Source organism: Oryctolagus cuniculus, chromosome 7, assembly GCF_051225735.1.
Source record: "Oryctolagus cuniculus isolate XC-2025 breed Fujian yellow rabbit chromosome 7, ASM5122573v1, whole genome shotgun sequence".
Lineage (NCBI taxonomy): Eukaryota > Metazoa > Chordata > Mammalia > Lagomorpha > Leporidae > Oryctolagus > Oryctolagus cuniculus.
In genome coordinates, this window is record NC_142873.1 from 88,060,200 (window position 1) to 88,078,439 (window position 18,240).

An 18,240-nucleotide genomic window follows, 5' to 3' on the forward strand; every position below is an offset into this window, starting at 1 on the left:
AGTTTACATTTCTACCAGCAGTGGGTTAGGGTACCTTTCCCTCCAGAATACTTGCCAGCATTTATTGTTTGTTGATTTCTGAATGGGAACCATTCTAACTGGGGTGAGGTGAAACCTCATTGTGATTTTGATTTGCAATTCCCTGATTGCTAGTGATCCTGAGCATTTTTCGTGTGTCTGTTGGCCATTTGAATTTCCTCTTTAAAAAATGCCTATTCAAATCCTTTGCCCATTTCTTAACTGGGTAGTTTGTTTTTTTGATGTTGAGTTTCTTGAGCTCTTTATAGAATATGGATATTAATCCTTTATCAGTTGCAAAGTTTGCAAATATTTTCTCCCATTCTGCCAGTTGCCTCTTCATTTTGTTGAGTGTTTCCTTTGCAATACAGAAGCTTCTTAGCTTGATATAATCCTATTTGTCTATTTTAAGTTTGATTGTCTGTGCTGCTGAGGTCTTTTCCAAAAAGTCTTTGTCTATGACAATGTCTTGCAGAGTTTCCCCAATGCCCAGTATCTTCCTCTAGTAATTTGATAGTTTCAGGTCATAGATTAAGAACCATGATCCATTTTGAGTTGATTTTTATATAAGGTATAAGGTATGGGTCTTAATTAATATTTCTGTACATGGAGATCCAATTTTCCCAGCACCATTTGTTGAAGAGACTATCCTTTCACCAAGGATTGATTATAGCTTCTTTGTCAAAAATCACTTGGTTGTTGATGTGTGGACTGATTTTAAGGGTTTCTATTCTGTTCTATTGGCCTACAGATTTTTTTTTTTTTTTTGCCAGCACCAGACAGTTTTGATTATAACTGCCCTGTATTATGTATTTTTTAAAGCTTTTATTTAATGAATGCATTTTTCATATGTATAACTTTAGGAATATAGTGGTTCTTCCCCCCATACCCACCCTTCTTCCCTGACTTCCATCCTACTTCCTACTCCCTTCCCATCCCATTCTTCATTATGGTTCATTTTTAGTTTAATTTTATATACAGAGGACCAACTCTATGTTAAGTATAGATTTCAACAGTTTACACCCCCCACACACAACATACAGAGTACAGTTTGAGAACAAGTTTTGCAGTTAATTATCATAGAACAACTCATTAAGGATGGAGGTCCTACATGGGGAGTAAGTGCACAGTGATTTCTCTTGTTCCTTTAACAATTAACCCTCTTATTTATGCTGTGGTATGTCTTGAAATCTGATATTGTGGTATCTCTGGCTTTGTTTTTGTTGTTAAAGATTGCTTCAGTTATTTGAGGTCTCTTGCGTTTATGAATTTTTAGCATCTATTTTTCTAGATATGAGAATAATATTGTTGGTATTTTGATTGGGATTGCATTGAATCTGTAAATGCCTTTTCATAGAACGGATGTTTGATGATATTCATTCTTCCAATCCATGAACATGAAGATTTTTCCATTTTTTAGATCTTTCTTTCTTCTTTCTTTCTTTCTTTCTTTTTTTCTTCCTTCCTTCCTTCTTAAATTTATTTTACAGGTAGAGTTACAGACAGTGAGAGAGAGAGAGACAGAGACAGAGAGAAAGGTCTTTTTTTTTTTTTATTTTTGATAGGCAGAGTGGACAGTGAGAGAGAGAGACAGAGAGAGAAAGGTCTTCCTTTGCCATTGGTTCACCCTCCAATGGCCGCCGCTGCAGCTGGTGCACCGCGCTGATCCGATGGCAGGAGCCAGGAGCCAGGTGCTTTTCCTGGTCTCCCATGGGGTGCAGGGCCCAAGCACCTGGGCCATCCTCCACTGCACTCCCTGGCCATAGCAGAGAGCTGGCCTGGAAGAGGGGCAACCGGGACAGAATCCGGTGCCCCGACTGGGACTAGAACCCGGTGTGCCGGCGCCGCAAGGTGGAGGATTAGCCTATTGAGCCACGGCGCCGGCTTGAGAGAAAGGTCTTTCTTCCATTGGTTCACTCCCCAAATGGCCACAACGGCCGGAGCTATGCCAATCCGAAACCAGGATCCAGGAGCTTCCTCCTGGTCTCCCACGCGGATGCAGGGCCCAAGCACTTGGGCCATTCTCCACTGCCTTCCCAGGCCACAGCAGAGAGCTCGACTGGAAGAATAGTACCCAGGACTAGAACCTGGCATGCATATGGGATGCCGGCAACACAGGTGGAGGATTAACCTAGTGTGATACCATGATGCTGGCCCCCTATTTCTTTCTTTAATATTTTGTGATTTTCATCATAGAAATCTTGACCTCCTTGATTAAATTTTTCCAAGGTGTTTTTTTTTTTTTTATTGTTATTGTGAATGGGACTGATCATATAAGTTCTTTCTGAGCCATGGCCTTGTCTGTATATACAAGGGCTATTGATTTTTGTGTGTTAATTTTACATCCTGCAATTTTACCAAACTCTCTTTATGAGTTCCAATAGTTTCTTAAAGGAGTCTTTTGGTTCTCTCTCTATAGAATCATGTCATCTGCAAATAGGGAGAATTTGACTTCCTCTTTTCCAATTTGAATCCATTTGATTTTTTTTCCTTATGGCTCTGGCTAAAACTTTCAGCACTATATTGAATAGCAGTGGTGAAAGTGGCCATCCTGGGCCGGCGCTGTGGCTCACTTGGTTAATCCTCCGCCTGCGGTGCTGGCATCCCATATGGGCACCAGGTTCTAGTCCTAGTTGCTCCTTCTGCAGTCCAGCTCTCTGCTGTGGCCCGGGAGGGCAGTGGAGGATGGCTCAAGTGCTTGGGCCCCTGCACCCACATGGGAGACCAGGAAGAAGCACCTGGCTCCTGGCTTCGGATCTGCCAGCACCAGCTGTAGCGGTCATGTGGGGAGTGAACCAACGGAAGGAAAACCTTTCTCTCTGACTCTCTCTCTCACTGTTTGCAACTCTGTCAAATAAATAATAAAAAAGTGGTCATCATTTTCTGGTTGTGGATCTTTGTGGAAATGCTTCCAGCTTTTCCCCATTCAATATGATGCAGGACGTGGTTTGTTGTATATTGCCTTGATCATCTTTACAAATGTTCCTTCTATATCCAATTTACTTAAGATTTTTATCATGAAAAAATGTTGTATTTTATCAAATGCTTTCTCTACATCTATTGAGATAATCATATGATTTTATTCTTCAATTTGTTAGTGTGATGTGTTATATTATTGATTTTTTGTATGCTGAATCATCATCATGTGATTTTCTGTCTAGTTGATCTGTACATTGATGAAAGTTGGATATTGAAGTTTCCCATTACTATTGTATTGGACTATGTGTTAAAGGACCTATATGTTCCTTTAAGTCCATTAACATTTGTTTTAAATAGCCAGGTGCCCTAGCATTGGGCACATTTATATTTATTATAGTCACATCTTCCTGTTGAATTGGTACCCTAATTATTACATAATGTCCTTCTTTGTCTCTTTCAATACTTTTTGTGTTAAAGTCTATTTTTTCTGATATCAGGAAGTATACACCTACTCTATTTTGCTTTCCATGAGCATGGATTATCTTTTTATATCCTTTCAGTTTTAGTCTGCAGGTATCTTTGTTGGTGAGGTATGTTTCTTGTAGACAGCAAATAGATAGTTTTTTTCATCTGTTTATCCAGTCTGTACATTTTAATTAGAGAATTTAGGCCATTTGCATTCATGGTTACTATTGATAAATAATGACTTGGCCTCGCCCTTTTTCCTTAAATATTCCCATTGTTTGCTTTGGAATTCCTTTGTACTTTTACTAGGAGATTTTCTGCTTTCACATTCTTTCATAATCATGACTAACTTTCTTTCTCTGCTTCGTGTATAGCACATCCTAAAGCATCATTTTTAAAAAATATTTTTTTATTTGAGAGACAGAGTTACAAAGAGAAAGAGAGGGAGAAAGAGGGGGAGAGAGAGAGAGAGAGAGAGAGAGAGAGAGAGAGGTCTTACACCTACTTTTCATTCTTCAAATGGCTTCAATGACTGGTGTTGGGCCTATCCAAAGCCAGGAGCCAGGAGCTTCTTTTGGGTCTCCCACGTGGATGCAGAGGCCCAAGCACTTGGGCCATCATCTGCTGCTTTTCCGGACCATAAGAAGAGAGCTGGTTTGGAAGTAGAGCAGCTGGGACATGAATTGGTGCCCATATGGAATGCTGTTGCTGCAGGTGGATGCTTAAGCTACTATACACCACAGCGCTGGCCCCCTTAAGCACCATTTGTAAGACTTGATGAGTGGTGACAAATTCTTTCAATTTATGTTTGTTATGGAAGGACTTAATTTCACCTTAATTTGTAAATGAGAGCTTTGCAGGGTACAGTATTTTAGATTGATAGTTTTTTTTTTTTTCCTTTTAAGACTGGAGTATTTCTCACCATTCTTTTCTAGCCCCATAGGGTTTCCGATGATAAGTCAGCTGTAAGTTTCTAGAGGTCCTCTGAAGGTAATTTGGCATTTCTCTCTTGCACATGTTAGTATCTTTTCTGTACGTTTTACTGTTGAAAGTTTGATTACAATGTGTTGTGGAGAAGATCTTTTCTGGTCATATCTATTATGAATTCTATGTACTTTCTGTCCCTCTCTTCCTGTCCCTTTCTTTCTCCACATTAGGGAAATTTTCTGTTATTATTTTACTGACTAGACCTTCTATTCTAATATTTCTTTCCATACATTCAGGAACTCCTAAGACCTTCATGTTGGGTTGTTTGATAGTATTCCATAAATCTCCAGTACTGTTTTAAAATTTTGAATTTCTTTTCCTTTTTTATCTGAGATATTTTCAAAAATCTGTCTTCTAGCTCAAATGTTCTTCTACCTCACCAACTCTGTTCTTTAAGCTTTAGATCATATTTTTCATTTGACATATTGAATTCTTCATTTCTAATATTTCAGTTTGATTTCTCTACAGAATCTCTATCTCACATGTAAATTTTTCATCCATGTCATGTATGGATTTCTTTAACTCAAGCACTTGCTTCTCATTGCTACTGAATAATCCTATGGTCATTCTTCTGAATCTTTACATTCTTTTTTTTTAACTTTTATTTAATGAATATAAATTTCCAAAGTACAGAATATTGATTACAATGGCTTCCCCCCCATAATGTCCCTCCCACCCGCAACCCTCCCCTTTCCCACTCCCTCTCCCCTTCCATTCACATCAAGATTCATTTTAAATTCTCTTTATATACAGAGGATCAGTTTGGCATACATTAAGTAAAGATTTCAACAGTTTGCTCCCACACAGAAACATAAAGTGAAAAATACTGTTTGAGTACTAGTTATAGCATTAGATCTCAATGTACAGCACACTAAGGACAAAGATCCTACATGAGGAGTAAGTGCACAGTGACTCCTGTTGTTGATTTAACAAATTGACACTCTTTTTTATGGCGTCAGTAATCACCCTAGGCTCTTATGAGTTGCCAAGGCTATGGAAGCCCCCTGAGTTCACCGACTCTGATCATATTTAGACAAGGCCATGGTCAAAGTGGAAGTTCTCTCCTCCCTTCAGAGAAAGGTACCTCTTTCTTTGATGACCCGTTCTTTCCACTGAGATCTCACTCACGGAGATCTTTCTGAATCTTTACATTCTAATATTGAAGTGTTGTTGTGTTCCTTTAGGGGAGTCATGTTACCTTCTTTTTTGTTGCTTCTTGTATTTCTGATTTATTTTTGGCATTGTGGAGACACTTACTGGTTTTCTCCACTGTTGGGTTTTATCTTGAATTACGCCTCTGTGTCTTAGTGGTGTGGGGAGCAACTGGGAGCAACTCGGACTAGACTAAGTTACTGGAATTAAGACTTATTCTATGCATCTGCTCTCCCACAATATGGCGCTGGGAGAGGAGAAAACAGCTTCTACACAGCTGCCTCCAGTTCAACCAATAAACAGCAGGACCTGCTCCTGATTGGAGGAGAGCAGCGTACTCGGCGTGTGGGTAGCAGAGTTGGGATTGGTGGAAGAGGACTATAAGGGAGGAGAGAGACAACATGCACCAGGAACACCTGAGGAACATCTGAGCAGTCCCCGAGAGAGCCGGCCAGCGGTGTGCCGCTCCCCCACGGAAGTGGGGAAAGTGGCTACGGGGAACCGCCCTTCCACGGAGGTGGAAGGGACGGTAGCCAACCCGGGAAGAACCAGCAGCAAACCCGGGAAGGGCCGAGCAGACGAAAGAACAGCGCAGGGTCCTGTGTCGTTCCTCCACGAAGAGGGGGAGTGACAAGTGGAGTGCCCCTTCCTTCAGTGCATATCCAGGGGCATGTTCTGGGTGGAGCCAGGGAGTTCTGGTCAGTGCTCAAGGATAGGGCAAGAATTTAGGGTGACACAAAAGTTGGGTGTGGTAGATCTCCTCTATTGTCAGTATTGGGGAGGGTATGATCATACCTATTTGTGTAATCATATCCTCATCCCCTCTCTTCCAAGGTGACCAATGCCTGATATTAGTCCAGAGTAGGTACAACCCTTACCCATGGTGGCACCTGTGCTGCACAAAGGATCTGTGCAGTCCTCAGTGTTAGCACAACATCCTTTACAATGATCCACCCAGGCAGTCAGGGGGCTCTGAGCCTCTGGTGGCAGACACAGTGATTCACCAGAGACCCAGCTATGCCCCAAACCCTATCATGCAGCTACAGAATTCCCACAGTCACAGCACATAAGGCTCCAAAGATCATAGGGTACTGAAGATCCTCTCCCTACCTGTGAGCATGCCCTATCCATGGAGAGAACAGAGATGTTCCCAGAGCTAGCTGCCTGTGGGTGCTCTGCCTTGGCAATTTGAGTCCTAGAGCCTGTGGTAAGTTGTGAGGATGGTAGCACCTCACAATCCTAAGTGATTGCTCAGCCCCCTGTCAACACTTCCAGCCATATTGAAAGTCAGTGGGAAATATGGCTTTTTCCCTCTGGTATAATCCCCTGCTCATGCATGCAAGAGCTGCTGCAGCCTCTACTGATGTCATGATATTGCCTTCTCCCCATTAGTTGTCAGATACCTTTGCTCTCTGAAGCTGGCATCTCCTCTAACCACTGGCTATGGGAGTTGTGTGTGGTGTACTCACTCGCTATTGCTCATTTACTCTTTCCAAGCTGCTCCACAACATACTTTTTTCCATGGAATTTCCACTGCAAACTTCTCTCCATCTCTTCCCTTGGAATACACTTTCTCTACTTTTTTCCTGCTATATTCCCCTGGTCAAAATCAACATATCTTTTCCCTATTCAGCCCGCTTGGAATCCCCTCAATCTCCACCCTTAATGCTTAAGTCCATGAACTATTAACAGTTTGGATTTTAAACATCTATCTGCATAGGGACAGCCACATCCTGTTCAGACCATAGCATTCTACCCTTGGCTCCCCCAAACTCATGTCCCTTTCACATACAACCTATGATCACTCCATCTCTTAAGTACCAAGATCAGTTCAACATTGATTCTGAAGTCCAAAATCCATAGTTTTAACAGATCCTCAAGGCAAACTCCCTGAGCTGTGAACTTTTGTATAAATAAAAAACAAGTTTATAACGTCCATAATTCAATGGTGATACAGGCACATAATAAACACCCCCATTTCGAAAGGAGGATAAAGATAGGGGATTAATCAGGCTAAAGAAAGACCAAACACCAGCAGGGCAAACGTTAAGCTCTAAAGTTCCATATCTGGCATCCTAAGCACATTGTTCTCACAGGCCCCATCGCTGCAGTTTCCCTGGGCATTATCTTGGTGGAAGACTGTCTGAGATAGCTACATGGCCCCACATTTCTTTTTGGCACAACCCTAGCAAAGACTCTACCCTGACTCAGTACCTGTGAGAGATTTCTGTCTGGGGCCCTGGTTTACCCAAAATGTCATTTAAGATCCAGATGGAGACCTCCATGTCCCAATGGCTCTGTTGATCTCTGTTCACTTAGCTGCTGTCTGAGGCCACATTTTTATGTCTGTGGTTTTCCTAGGGTTGCCTGGTATACTGCCTGTAGCTTCTCTTAGCAATTGTTTCACATTGCAGACATTTCTACCATTGTGGGGCCTCCATTGTGGCTTCATTCCCACAGCTTCACTAGGCATTGCTCCCTGCAGGGACTCCAAACCTGTAGCACAGCTCAGCCTGGCTTCTCAGGGTTTTCTTTGACATCTCAGTGCCAGTTGCCATGACTCCATAATTCCCATGTTCTGCACACCTGCAAAGCTAGCATCACATGGATGATGTCAAGGTTTGCCTCCAATAGGAGCAACACCTGAGTCCACTTGAAGCCTGGCTATGGCAGTGATGCAGCACTTTGCCATCAAGCCAGAATCTGGAGTTGGTCCCAAGTGAGTGGATCGCCCCAGGGCTCTTATATAAAAAGCTTCTTCCCTGGAAGGTTTTGAAACAAACTTGTACTTCTAGACCTCTCATGGGACTGTGATGGGAGGCTCTGCCTCTAAGTTCTCTGAAATGCCTTTGGAGTCTTTATCCCATTGTCTTGCCTGTTAACACATGGCTTCCTTTTACCTTCTTTTAGCAGGCAGTTTTTCCACCACATTCTGTCTGGAACATATTTTTATTCACTTCTTCCCAGGCTAGGCTGAGAATTTTCTAAATCGTTCTTCTTTGCTCCCTTTTGCTCCTCATTCCTACCATAAAACTTAGGAATGGCAGCCAGTAATACTCAGGCTGCAGTCTGAACACTTTGTTGTCTTAAAATCTCTTCTGCCAAACAAACCAGCCCACTCTCCTTAAGTTCAACCTGCTACATAGTCTCAGGACATGGATATAAAAAAAAAACAAACAAAATCAGGTTCTTTTCTACCATGTAACATAGGTGACTTTTAGTCCAGTTCCCAACAGAATGCTCATTTTCATCTGAAAACTCATCAACAATGGCTGTTGCTGTCCACATTTCTCCCAGAATTCTGGTCTTCTGAACTTTTTTGAGAATCACTCATAATGCCTGATAACAGCAACATTTTATATTTTCTCTAGCCTGCTATTCTAACTTTTCCAAATTTTCTTAGCAAACTACTTCCGAAGGTTCCTCTGTGTCTTCAGGAATAGTTAACAGTAATAACCCCACATTGCTGGTATCATTTTCATGTATTATTCACTTTTTCATTACTTTAGATTACCTAAGGGGACAAACTTGGGAAGGAAGGTGTATTTTTGGCCTGTAATTTTGGAGGTTCACAATGGAGCAATCTCATTGATTCAGGCATTTGGTGAGGTCAGAGGATGCTGGAAGAATCATCATATCGTGAGCCAAGAAGCACAGAGAGAAGCTAAGCCAAACTCAGCTTGAATAATGAACCCTGTCTGAGGGTAAGCCCTAAGGACTTAAGGACCTCCCACTCGGCCCTCTGCCTAGATGCCATAATTAGTTCAATTCTACACCTTACTTCACTAGTCTTAATCCATTAACCATTAATATAAGTCTTTGATGCTTAAATGTCTGCATAAGCTTGGGAGCCAAATTCTGTTCCAACCATAACAGATAATACTTTGTATCTCATTTCCCTTATCTGTGAAATAGGGATGATAATGGTGGTACTTGTAAGGTTGTTACAGAAATGCTTAATGTTATAGAAATGTATGCGTGCATTTTCCAGGTCAATGAGAGGAAGTCTCATTTTCATTCCCTGTGAAACACAAACTTCAAAATAACTGTACCCTGAGGTCAGATTTTTATTTTATTAAATAAATACTTTATTGATTTGGTGCAGCTTTTAAAAAGTTATTTTTTATTATATGGTTTCACAATAGATTCTGACTATATGTTGTATTTAAAACTGATTCTCATATATCTTCAACTTAATGACTTGTAACATTGAAAATTACATTTTCATTGATTGTTCTTTGTAGCCTGATGATTCTTTCTTTCTGTGTCACTGATATGATGATGTTCCTGTTTGTCTGTCAATAATATTAGAAACAATCTTATATCACCAGGTATTTTTTTTAAGATGGACATATTTAGTCTGAGGTTTTAGTGATAAACAGACAACTCTTGCTGTCTGATGATTATATTTTTCTAGCATCTTTTTTTATCTTAAATATACCTTTGTTTTTGGTTTTCCATCTTTCATTCAAGGATGAACTTAAATGGCTTTATTTCTATCTTTCATGACCAATACTATTTATCATTTGCTCAGCTATGCTATTGCTGTTAGTGACGTTGTTGAAGCTAGTTAGCTGAACTATTACTCAATTACTCTTTTCTATTATTTATATGTAATTATTAATTAATTAATATTATATTCAACAGAATAGTCATCTTGAGGTGTAATATCTTCAAGTGGATTCTGGGGATAAAAGCAGAACTGGAATAATAATCAGTCAAAGCTTCTCTTGATACTCCCCTTCACTCAGGGAACTGTACCTAATGCAAACACAAGCTAACAGACCTTGTGTTGTGAGTTCATTTCCATGCCTTTGACGGATGTGAGCTGCAGAAGACTGTGATGCTTTAGAAGTTAAATTTTTATGTCTCGTAGGTAGGCAATTCTACTTGAAGATTTTAAACGCCCTATCATTGGCTTCTGAGATTATTTCTCTAAACTTCTGGATGAATTTCCCAAGTGCAAAGACTCAAAAGGCTCCCGACTCTTACCTTTTCAAGGTGAATATCTAAGTGAACATATGAGGGGCTTAGATTATGGAACATAATTTTCAAGTTTGCTGAGCGAAATTTTGATCACAACTTTTATACCTTCATGCCATTGAACATCCACATGCACTGTCTCATATTTAAAATACAAACCCATACATTACTTGACTTGAGTGTGGTATTTGGATAAGTTAAGAATTTCCCAATAGTTACTCAATTCTATCTGACTACTATAGAGAACTGATTCTAAATGTGATTGAAGTGCCACTTTCTGAAAAGACTTTTGATGTGGAGGAGAGGAAATAACAATTACAAGTAGTTTCTACCCTGAAAATAAAATGCTATATATTATTAAGCTTATAAATGTATGAAGAGATGGACTAGATACTCTTCTGTTTCAAAACAGTATACTAAATTTAGCAATATTTTCATTTACACAATGTTTGATTTGTAATCATTTTCCATGGAAGTTCTTTATTCAATATTTATACTCATTGAAATTTAAAAACTTTGTTAATTATATATCAGTTGCCATTAGTCAAGCGAAATGTCCTCTTTTTTTGAGTCCTTTGGCATTTCACTGGCATGCTGGTGATCGTTTAATAACTAGTGCTCCAAATTACCACCAACAACCACAACTCACACACACACACACACACACACAATGAATGGCAAAGCCCTTATTTTTAATGTTTGCTAATTTCTGTGGGGAAAATACTCCCACCATGATAAATTTGACCACCAACATTGTGTTACTGGATATGGAGTTGGAAAGATATGTGCAAAAGTCAGCTCTTGCAGGCTGGTATACAAGCTGGCTCCAGCACACTGCTGGTTTTCATATTAAAATTGGTTAGAATAAAAGTTTTTTTTTCTTTTTACATGTTTAGACTTATGCTGCTCTATGTCTATTCAGTAACTTAAAAGATGGATCGTAATCTGTTTCTGTATAAATGTAAATCCATAGAGCAATTAGGAGGCTTTGCCAATATTTTCACCTTCTTTCAGTGAATCAAATTTTCAAAGCTGAATTTCCTATTTTGTTAGTAACCTCCTGCTTTTCATTTTATTTGTTACTTTGTTTATTATAAAATGAAATTTCCTGGAGGCCATAAATGAAAACATTTGAATGTGGGCTCCAACTGGCTTTTAATTCATGTCAATTTAGAAACTCAGAATTATTTAAAGTAGTTCTAGCTGTTCTAAGGTTAGCAATTAGCACTTTAATTTGTGCAAATGGCACTGAAAATGCTGTATCAAAACAGACTGTTTCTCTTAACAAGAAAACCTTAAAAAAAAAAGTAAAAAAATTCCGTGGTAATCAATTTGAACAGTACTACTTTTTCACCAAGAGAGAGCAACATAAGCACACTTTACAAAAATACATGTAAGTGGCCATTTTACATTGTCAGCAGTAACATCATGTCCATGCTTCATGTAGGAATCTATTACTTACCTGCCTCTGAACCTGATGGATGAGGTGCACTGATTAGCTAGGGTTATGGCAGTTGATAACACATTTTGTAAAGATCACATTTTTGTCTTTAGATGTCTTCTATGCAGAATGTTTCTTCATTATGATTTCCCTTATGGCTTATGCTTATGAATTTATAAAAATCGACATCTTTTTTTTTCTATCAGAAAAGGCTTTCAACAGGATACATTTTCTCTATCTGTTATAATGAGGTCAGGAAGAACTGCAAGAGTTTTAAATATGTGAGTGACGGATTTTTAATTTTTGTATTGCTTTAACATAAAGATGTAAAACAGCCAACTTTAAGAGAATGGTATGTCTTGAAATTTTAGAATATTTTAGTACTATTAAACGTAATGGCAACTCTTTGAATATAAACAACCAATATATGACTATACACCAAATTTTGAACTTCTAAAGAATTAATGATGATTAACTTTAATTAAAAACTTTACTGGATTTTGTGACTTATAGTCTGGCCTTAATTATTTTAGGGACAGTGTTCCCACTCATGGCTTTCACACTTCAATAAAATATAGTGTCTTTAGGTTGCAGTGACTAAATATTAAACTTATATTGCTTCCATATAACAGCAGGAGTACCTGCAAAACATATTAGTTAAAACTCGATAAGGCCAAATCTTAAAACTGCCAGTAACAAGTGATTTATTATTCTTATTAAACTCATGTCTTATGGATCTTTAGGTGCTTGTCATCCTGGGGGGTGGGGATGGGGCAGGGCACAGGGGCATTCCCCATAAAGACAAGAAATGGTCATGGCTACACATACATGCAATACCTCTGAGTTTCTAGGACAATTATTTTCATGTGGTTTTCAATTTGGAAGAAATTAAAATATACAAATTAATTATTGTTAAAGGATATATTTTAGAAGACATTATAGGGAAAAGTTTGTAGATTGTAAAAATGTTTTGTAAAAATTTATCTGTATGTATGATTTCTAGATTTCTGTTATGAATGTGACAGGCATGTGTTAGGAACTTCAGTGCCACAAGGAGGTATTTGCCCTGTGTACCCTGGTCAGGTACTATTGGTCTTATCCTTTCATAGCTATTTTTGAAAAAAAATTGTAAATATATCTAAGATTTTGGGTACAATTCTATACTTCACATATTTACTTCAGAATATAGAAAACTGTGTATTCCATGAGCCATCTTTAACTGAATTTTATTTATTTGAGAGGTAGAGAGAGGGAGAGAGACAGCAAGAGAGAGCTCCTTCTTGCTGGTTCCTTCCTCACATGTCCATAACAACAAAGACTGGGTTGGTCTGAACATGGAAACTGGGAGGTAGAAGCTCAATCCGTGTCTTCCATGTGAGTGGCAGAGACTCAACTAAACCATCACTGCCACTTCCCAGGGTATGCATTAACAGGGAGCTGGTCATAAACCTAGGCACTGTGATATGGGATACAGATGTCTTAACTGCTAGACCAAATGCCTGTCCCCAACCTCTCTTAAAATTTATATATAAATATTTGAGAGGCAGGGAGACAGAAAGAGAAGAGGCAAAGAGAAAGAAATAAAGATAGTGACACCTCCTTTTTAAAAGAAGCATTATTAGATACATATAACCCATTTATGTTATATACATTTGTCTATCCTTATAACTGCAAAATCCCATGTCTAATAGTGTAACTTAAGAATGATTCTACAAGGGGACCAGGGAGTGACATAGCAGATAAAGATGCCGCCTGAAGTGCATGCATCCTATATGGGGGCTGGTTTGAGTCCCGGCTGCTCCATTTCCTATCCAGCTCTCTGCTATGGCCTGGGAAAGCAGTAGAAGATGGCCCAAGTCCTTGGGCTTCTGCATCTTCATGAGAGGAAGATCTTGGATCTTGAATCTTGGATCTGGATCAAAATCTGGATCCTGGATCTTGGTTTTGGATTGGCCCAAGACCAGCTGTTGAGGCCATTTGGGGAGTGAACCAGCAGATGGAAGACCTCTCTCTCTCTCTCTCTGCTTCTGCCTTTCTGTAATTCTACCTTTCAAATAAATAAATAAATCTTTTTTTTAAAAAAAGAATGATTTACAAGCTTCAAAATATGTCACTTCAGGATTCCTTCATATAAAACCCTCCTCTAGTGAATTTAGAATGTAAATTGAATGAAATACAGAGTTGTGAAACCACCAATCAACCCATAAGTTGAGCATTTAGTGAGTATATATGATGTTTTGGGCACTTCTGGGAATCCCAGTGCTAAAAATCTCTCTACCGGTGGAAGAATGTTCCACTGAAGCTCAAAGTCCCAAAGAGGCACAAGATACCCTGAATAGAGAAAGGCCAGTGCAGTTGGCATGTGAAGAGTCAAGGAGAGTGGTGCAAATGAGCAGTGGAAGTAAGAGCAATGTACATGGGATATTCAAGGCCATGGTGTGGAATTTGCTTGTTAAGTTCAGGAGAAGCCATTGGATAATACTATTCATTACTTAGTACTTTGAACTAAGACTTAAGGCTAAAGCTTAATAATGAAGAGCAACCAAATAAGAATGAATAAGGTGAATAATCTGACTGATTTTAGAATATTAGAGTTTAATGTATTTGTGAAATGATTTTATTTCATACTAGGGAATTAATTATCTGAGGACATGAAATCAATTAAAGTGGTGATCAAGAAAGGTATTTCTACAAGTTATTTTCTAGGCATTAAAGAATTTCTCTTCTTGCTTACAATCTGTTCATTTCCAGATTTATTTTAAGGGTATTTCTTGTTACCTTCAAATTAAATTGCGTTTCCCTAGCCCACATACTAAATGTAAAAGAAATCAAGCCAAGCCTAATGAAAATCATAGTGAGACTTTTGATAATCAGACAATGAATAAAAATGAGATGAATAATAACTACCCTATTATTTATGGGTTTCTAAAATCACTATTATATTCTATAGGAATCTGTTTTGGGATGAAATCTGAGCTATCTCTAATATCTCTCTCCCTCTCTCCGCCCCCAACCCCCATATCTTATCTGGGAGTTGTCTACTCAGGAGGTTGAGAACTTACTTTTCTATCAAGTACTTCTGACATTTAAATGGAGAAAAATCATACAAGAGATACATTTGTAAATTACAGAGGAAGATGTAAAGTTTAAACATTAAGATTTAAGATCAGAGAACACAAAAATGTAACAAATGTAACAAAATAGGGTTTCACTTAACTCAGTATGGAAGAGTGAATGAGAGCGTTGAAAAGAGAGTTGTGACATTCAACTGGGGAGCAAAGACTGGTCAAGATAATCAGATTTTCCCTTGAACAGCAATACAGAGTATAAATGTAAAGTTCAATATACACACCCAGTTTTCCCAGATAAATTGAATAGGAAGGAAGAAGAGACCGCCATATAAATACACTAAATAAAAGAGATTAAGAGCTCCCTAAAGGCAAGGATTATTTCTCATTTATCTTTGTGTCTTCAGCTCCTAGTACACCAAAGTCGTTTCTTAGCAAATGTTTGTTAAAATGTTGAAAAACAGAGAAAACAATTTGTTATTCAGTAATATCTCATCTTGTAGCCTACAAAGGTACATTGCAACTATAGGCATGAATGGAATACATAAACTGCTTGTAGTCACTCCTCTGAGGACTATAAAGAATTAACTGAACAGTGAAGATTTTCACCTATACTTTAGCCTATTGATATGGAAAGCAATAGAAGGAAGGCCTCCTGACTTGGAATTGTTGAGGTCAGCGCTAAGAGGTCATGAAATGGTCAATACAAACACATTTCCAAAGACCTGCTAGGAAGTTTCTATAAGGCTGAATGAAATGTCTATAACTATTGGGAAATGCACAATGTACTATAAACATTTGCAGAGACCTGATAAATTTCTGGTATAGTCAGGTGCTGCTCAATGACAGGGACACATTCTGAGAATTGCATTGTCAGGCAGCTCTGTTGTGTGAACATCATAGGGTGTACTTATACAAATTAAGGTGGTACAGTCAACAGAAGCCTTAAGGTGTAGCCTCAATTGTAGGTACAGCCTGTCATTGACCAAATCATTACATGTCACATGGCTGTATATAATTTTGAAAACTGTATATCACCTAATATAACATATGGCATATCCAAATACTTATGTTGATTTGAATAGAAGATCTTCATTGCCAAATCTCCTTTACTTCTTCTTGGTTTTCTTTTGATAAGGCAAGGAACCTTAACTTAGTTAACTTAGCTTAACTTAGTTTCCAGAAAAGAAAAAGTGTTTTCTTGTACCATTCTTAATATATGGGGCCAGGGAAGAAATTGGTTTGAAATTCAGTTATCATGGAAAGCTAGATTCCCCACATATTCAAGCTAAGAAAGGAGTTTAGATTGGTAATGTGAATAACTTGTAGTAAGTAGAACAGAAACTGTCTTTGCCTTATTCTGAATTTTTCGAATTGTTGGGTTCTATTTTTCTTGTTATGTTTTTCTCCTATGTAAGCCTTGGGTTATTGCTTTTTTTTTTTTTTTAAAGATTTATTTATTTATTTGAGAGACAGAGTTACAAACATAGAGGTCTTCCATCCGCTGCTTCACTTCTCAAATGACCCCAAAGGCTGGAGCTGGGCCAATCCCAAGCCAGGAGCCAGGAGCTTCTTCTGGATATCCCACATGGGTGCAGGGGCCAAAGTACTTGGACATCTTCCACTGCTTTACAGGGCATAACAGAGAGCTGGATCAGAAGTGGAGCAGGGCCGGCACTGTATTGTAGCGGGTAAAGCCATCGCCTGCAGTGCCAGTATCTTTAAATGAAAGCAGTGGAGCAGCTGGGACGTGAACTGGCACCAATATAGGATGCTGGCACTGTAGGCAGAGCCTTAACCTACTACACCACAGTGTCAGCACCTGGGTTATTGCTTATAAGTGTGTTTAGAACTTATCCTAAGAGAAGCACTGTCTAACAGTGGTGTTTTGGCATAGGCTTTAGGGGATTGGGTGACAGCAGTCACTCAGAGCAATCTATGTATGGAAGAGAGGGCTGACAGTCTCTCCTTCCACAGTGATAATACCACAGTGATACTCAAGGTCACTGTGTTGGGGCCTTTTAAGTGTCCTGGACCATCAAGGGTTGGGGGTTGGAAAAGAGGGGCAGAATGTCTGTAAAGGTTGATTTAGAAGGGGCTGAACATACTGGCTTGATTACCATGTAGTAAGAGGACTGCAGTGGACACTAAGTCCTCTGTTGATGATAATGGAAGGTATAGTTGATATTTTTCAGCGTAGTTCATGTACAGTTGTCCATCAGATGCTTTGGGAGATGGTTCCCTCTGCCTTTCTCCCGCTTGCTGGTCGTATATAGCTTTTTCTCTGGCAAAGATACGACAGTTTTTGGATGTCCCATGTTTTGCCTATAGTCTTGGGTTCCAATCCTTGGTCTCCCTAACTTCTCACCCCAGTCACATTCTCCTCCAACATTGTTTCCCCTCTTCCAGCACTCTGATTCTTTATCTCCTCTGGCACTCAATAAAATCTTGGGGCCTTCCTAATTAGTGTTCGTGGTTCAAACTTGATGTCATGAGTTCCTTTAGTGCTTTGCCTGTTTTATTTTTTACCCAGTTCCCCAAAGCATGCATTTTAAAAAATGCATTTTTTTAAAAAAAAATGCTTCTTTCTTGCAAAACAATCCAGTTCTTGCAAGTAAAAGCATTCGCTTTCATATTTCTTTGCTATCAGTTTTATAAAGATCCATTAAAATTCACAACCGAGCACTGTTTCTTTTCACTCCCTTTTCATTTCTGTTATAACAAGGCTGATCTCCCTGAAAAGGAAAGGCCATTGATTATTGGTGTTGGGGAACACATCGAGATTTTGTGGGAGCTGGGAAGCCACCGATGCTGGGTAAGAGGCAGCAGCAAGATAATTCCTTGCTGTCATTATTTGATGTCAACACACAAAGGACAGGAATAGTTGGTAGAGAATCACACACAGCTTCATTGAAATGAAATGTATTTCCCTTTTCTCTAGACTTTTACCTCCCTGGTTGACCCTGGAGAAGATTGTCTCTGGAGAAGCCAGAGATAGATGGTGGAGGAGAGAGAGTGTAAGGGAAAGAACAGACCATGCTCAGCTTCTGCACCACAGGAGCTTGGAGTCAGAGGGCCCTGAGCCCATGCTAGGGTGAGGGTAGTAGCTTAGATTGAGATGCGAGATTAAAATTTAAATGTAGCAACAACATTCTACCTGGAGGTGGCTCATAATTACTGAAATAAGGCTCATTGTTATTGTTGCTG